This window comes from Nicotiana attenuata, unplaced genomic scaffold (genome assembly GCF_001879085.1).
Source record: "Nicotiana attenuata strain UT unplaced genomic scaffold, NIATTr2, whole genome shotgun sequence".
In the NCBI taxonomy this organism is placed as follows: domain Eukaryota; kingdom Viridiplantae; phylum Streptophyta; class Magnoliopsida; order Solanales; family Solanaceae; genus Nicotiana; species Nicotiana attenuata.
Genome location: NW_017671270.1, coordinates 49,564 through 58,204, shown reverse-complemented (window position 1 = coordinate 58,204; position 8,641 = coordinate 49,564).

The window sequence follows — 8,641 nt, the reverse complement described above, 5'->3', positions numbered from 1 at the left end:
CCACAATGCATCATCCAGCTTCTTTGCCCAATCGCTCCTTGTTGCATTCACTGTTTTTGTAAGGACACTTTTAATCTCCCTGTTGGACACTTCAACTTGCCCGCTCGACTGTGGGTGGTACGGGGTGGTCACTTTATGACGAACTCCATACTTTTCCAACAGCCATGCGAACACTCTATTGCAGAAATGGGTTCCGCCATCACTGAGTATAGCTCTCGGGGTGCCAAAACGTGTGAAAATGTTCTTCTTTAGAAAGCCTGTTACCCCTTTAGCATCATTGGTTGGGAGAGCCACTACTTCGACCCACTTGGAGACGTAATCAACTGCTACCAATATGTACTTGTTACCATACGAGCTCACAAATGGCCCCATGAAGTCGATCCCCCACATGTCAAAGACCTCAACCTCTTGAATTGTGGTCATTGGCATCTCGTGTCGGCGAGATATGTTGCCTGTCCTTTGACATTCATCGCAACTTTTGACCCAAGCATGGGCATCCTTGAACAGAGTTGGCCAATACAAGCTCAACTCCAACACCTTAGCTGCTGTCCGGATTCCTCCAAAGTGTCCACCATATGGTGAAGCATGGCAAGCCTGCAAAACAGAATGTTGATCTTTCTCGGGGATACACCTCCGGATCATGTTATCTACACATATTTTAAACAATAGTGGTTCATCCCAACATTAAGACCGACAATCACGAAAGAACTTTTTCTTTTGAATTGAGGAGAGTTCATAAGGTACAATACCACTTGCTAAATAATTAGCAATATCAGCATACCACGGTGCCTCCTCCATTGTCATTGCTAGTAATTGTTCATCCAGGAATGTCTCTGTTATATCCTCAACCTCTACCTTCTTTTCAGCTCCTTCCAACCTTGAGAGGTGGTCAGCTACTTGGTTCTCTGTTTCTTTTCTGTCACGGATCTCCAGATCGAATTCTTGTAACAAAAGAACCCAGCGAATCAAGCATGGCTTTGACTCCTTGTTTTCTATCAGGTACCTAATTGCTGCATGGTCAGTATAAACAATAACTTTCGAGCCAATCAAGTATGACCTGAATTTGTCGAATGCAAAAACGACAGCCAACATCTCCTTTTTCGTCACGGTGTAATTGAGTTGTGCACCGCTTAGCGTTCTGCTTGCATAGTAAATCGGGTGCATCAGTTTATCCTTTCGCTGCCCCAAGACTGCTCCTATAGCATAGTCACTTGAGTCGCATATAAGCTCGAGCGGTTGCTCCCAGTTGGGTGCAACAATGATGGGTGCAGTCACCAATCTCTTCTTCAGCTCCTCAAATGCCAACCTGCAATCATTAGAAAACACAAAGGGGTGATCCTTTTCAAGGAGTTTGCATAAAGGGTTAGCAATCTTAGAGAGATATTTTATGAATCGCCTGTAGAACCCGACGTGCCCAAGGAAACTTATCACTGCCTTGACTGAAGTAGGTGGTGGCAACTTCTCAATCACATCAACCTTAGCTTGGTCAACCTCGATTCCCTTACTGGACACTCGATGCCCCAAGACTATCCCTTCTTGTACCATAAATGGCACTTTTCCCAGTTCAACAACTTCTCAATCACATCAACCTTAGCTTGGTCAACCTCGATTCCCTTACTGGACACTCGATGCCCCAAGACTATCCCTTCTTGTACCATAAATGGCACTTTTCCCAGTTCAACACTAAATTTGTTTCCACACATCTTCTGAGCACTCTTCTTAAGTTGTGAAGACAGTCGTTGAATGAATCCCCCACCACGGAGAAATCATCCATAAATACCTCCATAATGTCCTCCACTATGTCTGTGAAAATGGCTAACATGCACCGTTGAAATGTTGCCGATGCATTGCAAAGCCCAAAAGGCATTCTCCGAAAGGGAAAGATGCCATACGGACAGGTAAATGATGTTTTCTCTCTGTCTTCGGGGGCTATTGAGATCTGATTGTACCCTGAATATCCATCCAAGAAACAGAAGTGAGATCGCCCAGCCAACCTATCCAGCATTTGGTCAATGAATGGCAGGGGAAAATGGTCCTTCCGAGTGGCTGTGTTTAATTTCTGGTAATCCATGCAAATCCTCCATCCCGTGACTGTACGAGTCGAGATCAACTCGTTATTCTCATTTTGTATGACCATCATTTCTCCCTTTTCGGCACACACTGAACAGGGCTGACCCAATTGCTGTTTGAGATAGGGAAGATGATACCCGCATCTAACTATTTGATCACTTCCTTCTTCACCACCTCTTTCATATTTGGGTTCAGCCTTTGTTGATGTTCTCTGGAAGGTTTGTGCCCTTCTTCCAAGAGAATCTTGTGCATACAAAAAGCTGGGCTAATACCCTTTATGTCCGCCATGGTCCAACCAATGGCAGTCTTACAATCCTGTAGCACCTGTAAGAGTTGCTCTACCTGCACATCTAGCAAACCAGATGATATAATAACATGCAAAGTAGAATTAGGCCCTAAGAAAACGTACCTGAGGTGAGCTGGGTGCGGTTTCAGCTCCAGTTTGGGTGGTTCCTCTACTGATGGTTTTGCCGGTGGTGTAGCCCTCTTTTCTAACTCAAGGGACTCGAACTGAGGTTCCCTCTTTCAGAATCCTTGGCCTTCGAGTGCCATGACCACTCTGCCAACCCTTCACCATCCATCTCCTCTAAATTTGTCAAGCAAGCCCCTAATGGATCTTTAGCAGTCAGGGTCTCATCATCTTCGTGCAGGATCACATCCACTGCCTCCACTAGGGAGCAATTAGCATATTTCACTGGGTCTCCTCATGGATTGCTGAAAATTGAATATGACTTCTTCATCGTTCAACCTCATTTTTAATTCCCCAGTTTCACAATCGATCAGTTTTCTCCCAGTGGCTAAGAATGGCCTCCCTAAAATGATAGGTATCTCTTTATCTACCTGGAAATCCAGAATAACAATGTCTGCAGGGAATAGAAACTTTCCCACTTGTACCAACACATCATCTAGAATCCATGTCGGCCTTTTAATCGTGCGGTCAGCCAGTTGCAAAAGCATCAAAGTCGGTCTAGCTCTGCCAATGCCCAGTTTGGTATATATAGCCAGGGGCATCAAGTTTATGCTGGCTCCTAAGTCACATAATGCCTTTGCAAAGGCATAACTCCCAATAGTGCACGGAATAGTGAAACTACCTGGGTCAGACATCTTCTGAGCCATGGGTCTTGTCACTACTGCACTGCATGTCTGTGTTAGAGTTACTGTGGATAGGTCCTAAAAATCAAACTTTCGTGACATTCGGTCCTTCATCATCTTTGCATAGCCTGGCATCTCCCTCAAAGCATCCATCAGAGGAATATTCAATTGAATTTGACGTAGCATCTCCATGAATTTCCTGTATTGATCTTCCTTTTTTTGTTTTGCCAGTCTCTGAGGGAACGGTGCAGGTATCACCCTTTTTGCACTGCTTGTTGGCTTCTCTCTGTTGGAGTTTTGTGGCACAAGAGGTACCACATGTTCTGCAGCTTGTTCACTCTCTTTAGCCTTACCCTTATCATCCTGAACCTGTTCAACCACCACTTTAGTAAGTTCTGCTGATTCATCTACCTCCAATGGAACTGGAGTGGCTGGCGTAGTCTCTTTGCTGGATTGTGCAACTTCTTGCTCCCTGTCTAAATCTCTCCCATTCCGGAGACTTACTGCCATCAGCTGATTTGAGTTTTGCTCCTTGGGGTTAATGTTCGTGTCTGCTGGCAATGTTCCCTGGGGGCGGTTGTTTAAGGCCATAGACAGCTTCCCCAATTGAGTTTCAATGTTCTTTATCGCTGAGTCATGCACTGCCAACTTTTCCTGCATCTTACCATTTGTTCCAATGAGTTGTTGAAGCATACCCGTGATCTCTACCATGTTGTTATCTTGTTGTTGAGGAGGTGGCTGATATGCCAACTATTGCTGGTTTTGCTGTGGATAGCCCTGTTGTCTCTGATATGGCACCACTTGGCCTTGGGGCTGCATACCCCCAGGCTGTGGCATGTTTGGTCTGTACTGCTGATTTGGTGCCAGTCTCCACTGTTGTCCTCCTTATCTCTGACCCTCAAAGTTGTTGACATAATTCATATCCTCTCTTAACCCTTGGTTGTCACCTTCTCCACTCCATGAACACACATAAGACTGATTAATGCAGGGTGTACACAGTCCCCCATTTGTTGTGTCAAAAATATGCACTTGCTTTGTACCCATCTCATCAATATTCTTTGTCAATATACTCATCTGAGTCATGAGTGTGACTATGTTCTCTGCATGCGAATTATTTGGGTCAAGAGGAACTGGATGCACTATTGGTGCCAGTGTTGTACCTCTCATCATCCACCCCGAATTTTGGGACATCTTGTCAAGAAGGATTTTGCACTTGGTGAATGTCTTACTCAAAAATGCACCCCCAGCTGAAGCATCTACATTGGCCTTTAGATTGTCAGCTAACCCCATGTAGAATCTCTGGCCGAGCATCTGGTCTAAAATACCATGGTGGGGACACTTCACTAGCATCCCTTTGAATCTTTCCCAAGTTTCCTACAAGGTTTCAGTAGGCTGCTGCTTGTACTGTAATATCTCATCAATCTGTCTTGTAGTCTTGTTGGGCGGGTAAAACTTATTCAGGAACTGCTTGACTAATTCCTCCCAGGTGACAATGGAATTTATTGGGAGCGGATTCAGCCAAGTCTGAACTTCCCCAATCACAGAGAACGGGAACAGTAATAGCTTGATAGCTTCTGGGGTCACATTTGGCTGCCTTTGGGTCACACAAATCGACAGAAAATTATTCAAGTGTTGTTGAGGGTCTTCAATGTGTGACCCGGAGAACAATCCCTTATTCTGCAGAAGATGTAGCATGTTGTTGGTGATCTGGAATGTCTCCGCTTGTATTAGGGGCATAGCAATGGCAGTGGCCAGGTTGTCAGCTGTCGATTGTGCCCAATCATAAAGTGCAGCTTCTGGCATAAGATGTGCCACCACTCTGACGTTTGGGTCAGCTGGCTCATCCCTGATGTTTCCTTTGACGTTATCTACGTCACCCATGTCAATTTCAAGTTGGTGTGTTTGTTGTGATTGTTGGTTGTTCTTGTTGGCACGGTTCAATGCCCTGAATGTTTTCTCGGGGTCTGAGAGTCCTTCAAGCAGTTCTCCAGTCCTCGAAGAATTTCTAGGCATACACCTGAGTCCCACAAGAGTTCAAATGTGAGAATTTCAATGAAAAAAAATTGTTTAACACCTTCGAAAATTGATCTAAACTAATAATTCTAGCACTACTTCTAAGTTGTAATAAATAATACCGTTAGCTCCCCAACAACGGCGCCAAAATTTGATCACGCCCAACTATGTCTTCTAAAGACAAAGCGGTCGTTGCAAATATAATCCGGTTTTAAGTCCAGAGTCGAATCCTCAGGGAACTAACCTATCTATTACAACTCTTGGCAATGTTATTATCAACTCAAACAATTTTCAGATGCAAGATTTTTATCAATAAAGGTAGGGATTTTGTTTAACTACTTCAAATGATATTAAAAATAACAATATGCTAAATCAAAGATAATTCAATGGTAAAAAAAGTCTAGGGTATTGATTTCCCCAATTGCTAGTTTAAGTCTTAACTCTTTTGCTATAATCTCGCCGTAATACTCTATGAGGAATATGAGCTATGGGTTATCGTAATTATCTCTCGATCAACTACGATAATTTACTAGAGCATTCTCTCGAACTACTCTAGCTAACAATTTGTGCTGCTCTGAATTATTCCACCAAAGTTTCGTTATCTCTAACCCCACTTTTAAGTTCAAGTAATGAATCTTCACAATTACCCAAAAGTAGTGTTGTTCAACAACAGTCTAACCTAGTATTCTTTCTCAAGCAATAAAAGGCAATTAGACACGATTAATCAAGGGCCCATTCAATTAATCACCATACAAAACGTAGTTGAACAATCATATAATAAATCCAGCTCGATTATAACAAAGTTGAATCAAAACTTCATCCAACAATTGGTTCCACCAACCCTAGATCAAATGTTTAGCTACTCATAACAAAGCAAAAGAAAACTACTAAATTGTTCATAATTTGAAATTGCAATAATAAAGAGAAGATAGAAAAACTCTAATGTTTGGTTGATCTTCTCACACTTGTTCCTGTCTCCAAAGTAGTCTAAAAACAAGCTTGATCCTTTCTTGGGCGAGCTTTTTGAGTTTATGAGGGTTTGGAATAAGTTTTTCCCGAGTTACACTTTGGTCCCACAAGTTCTGGGCAGTGCACAGTTCACCGCGGCCGCGGTGAGAGCCAAACATTCTGCCTCGCATTTGTGACCTGCCGCGGTCCCACCGCGGTCCACCGCGGTCGCGGTGGATTCAAACCCAGTCCACTTTTTGCTTCTTTCCGCTCGGGTGCTTCTTGATTGGACGTTTTCTTCACATTATTGACTCCAAAACACTCCATAGGTCTTCCTAACTTGGATTAGTCTATGCGAATCAAAAGAACACCAATTAGAGCATTTTGTTATCATTTAGCCTATAAAATAACAATAAAATATGGTATAATTAGGGTGTAAATATGGTCTATGTAGCCTATTATCACTTGCCAGTTGGAAAATAAATTTTCTTTTGATTGCAGGAAGAACAACACTTGCCAGATCAACTCTTAATTCCATCCCAAAACATGCAATGCAATATCTCTTGCTCCCCTCCTCCATACTCAAGCAAATTGATATGATACAAAGAGATTTTATTTGGGGCTCTATCACTCTGAAAAAGAAAATTCTACATCAAATTGTCCACCATCACTCAGCCAAAGCATGCGGGGGGCCTGGGAATCAGAAAAGCTGCTGAAAAAAACTTAGTCTCTCTGGCCAGTCTCTCTTGGAGACTCTTCACCAATCCTAGTTCTATATGGGCCAAGACGCTTATTAATAAATACAACCATAAGAGAAACCCCAACTCCCACTCTTTCAATTGGAATAACATTCTAACAGGTTGAAAAATATGTAACCAGCGTCTTCAATGGATAATTGGGCCAGAAAACATTAGTTGTTGATTCTCCGCATGGATTCCGGGTATGCCACCCTTGAATACCCTCATTCAAGGGACAATGAACCAGCTGATCAAACCCTCAAAGTCAAGGATCTTTGGACTGCTGACAATTGGGACCTCTCTACACTATCCTTTATTCTACCTACTGAAATATGGAACAAAATTCTCTCCATTAATCTTGCCATCATTAATAACACTAGAGACATTCCTACTTGGGCTCTCACCTCAAATGGTATCTTTTCCACGAACTCTACTTATAAGCTACTCCCGGCGCCACCTGCTAATACCTATAAGTTTCATTGGATCTGGAAGCACAACACGCTTCACAAGATAAAATACCCTCTTTGGCAATGTTCTCATAACCGGCTTCCGACCAAAAATTATCTCCATTAAATTGGTCTTAGCATTGACATTACTTGCTCTATATGCAAAAGGTCAGAGGAGACAATCACCCACGTTTTCTTCTAATGCCCCATAGCCATAAAATTTTGGAGCGATGTGCACCTAAACTTTCTTCCCCTTCACCAGAACTCTGAGCATTGGCTCACTATATTAAAAGACTCTAACATAGCTTTGGATCATTGGGGCATCTCATGGGAAGAATTCTTTCCATTCGCTATATGGCACATAGGCTTAATAGCAATAACAATTCTTTTAATAATTGATGCAGCCAACTATCACTTAATATGGTTATCATGCGCTGCAAAGAATTTAAATACTGCACAAACTCCCCTAGCTACACCCCCCCTAACATAACCATCTCTATAAAAAAGCTTCCGCCAACAAATTTTTCCCCTAAACTCAACATCGATGGTGCCTTCAAAGGTAAATATAAGAAAGGAGGCATTGACGGAATCTTTAGAGATAATCATGGGGACTGAATTTGGGTTATTACAACTCAACTATTGCCTATTCCCCTGCTGATATTAGGGGTGTGCATTCGATTTATCGATTCGATTTTGACCCTTATCGATAATTACTTATCTATTTGTACATATGCTTATCGTTATCGTTTCAATAAGGTTTTGATTTTTTCGATTTTGATTTATCGATTTTTGGGGCTTATCGATTCGGTTATCGATTACACCAATAAGAAAACTTGCGGGATTCCACGAAAAGTATATCGCTATAAACACGCCTAACTAATATGGACAAAAAGAAGCTAAAATAAGACGAACACCGTTTATAACATAAAAATTGTGTCAACAAGCACATGCAATGAAACTAAAGTAAGGGATCAAATGTATGCCACCAACACCCGAACAATATAAAAAAAATACATCATCACGGCTTTTCCATTAATTTGAACTTCATTCCCTTGAGCTTTAAATATGATGATTCCTTAAATGTGGTAGAGGAAATAATAGGGCTAGGGACTTAGGGTAAAGGAAAGGGTATTATAGAATAAGGGTTAAAAAAAAATCTTATCGGTTTATCGATAAACAGATAACTGAAGAGGACAAAATCGAAATCGAAATCGATAACTCGATAAGGAAAATTTTGAAATCGAAATCGAAATCGATAATAAATAATCGATTTGATTTATCGATAAACCGATTCGAATGCACACCCCTAGCTGATATGGAGCTTCTAGCTCTCAA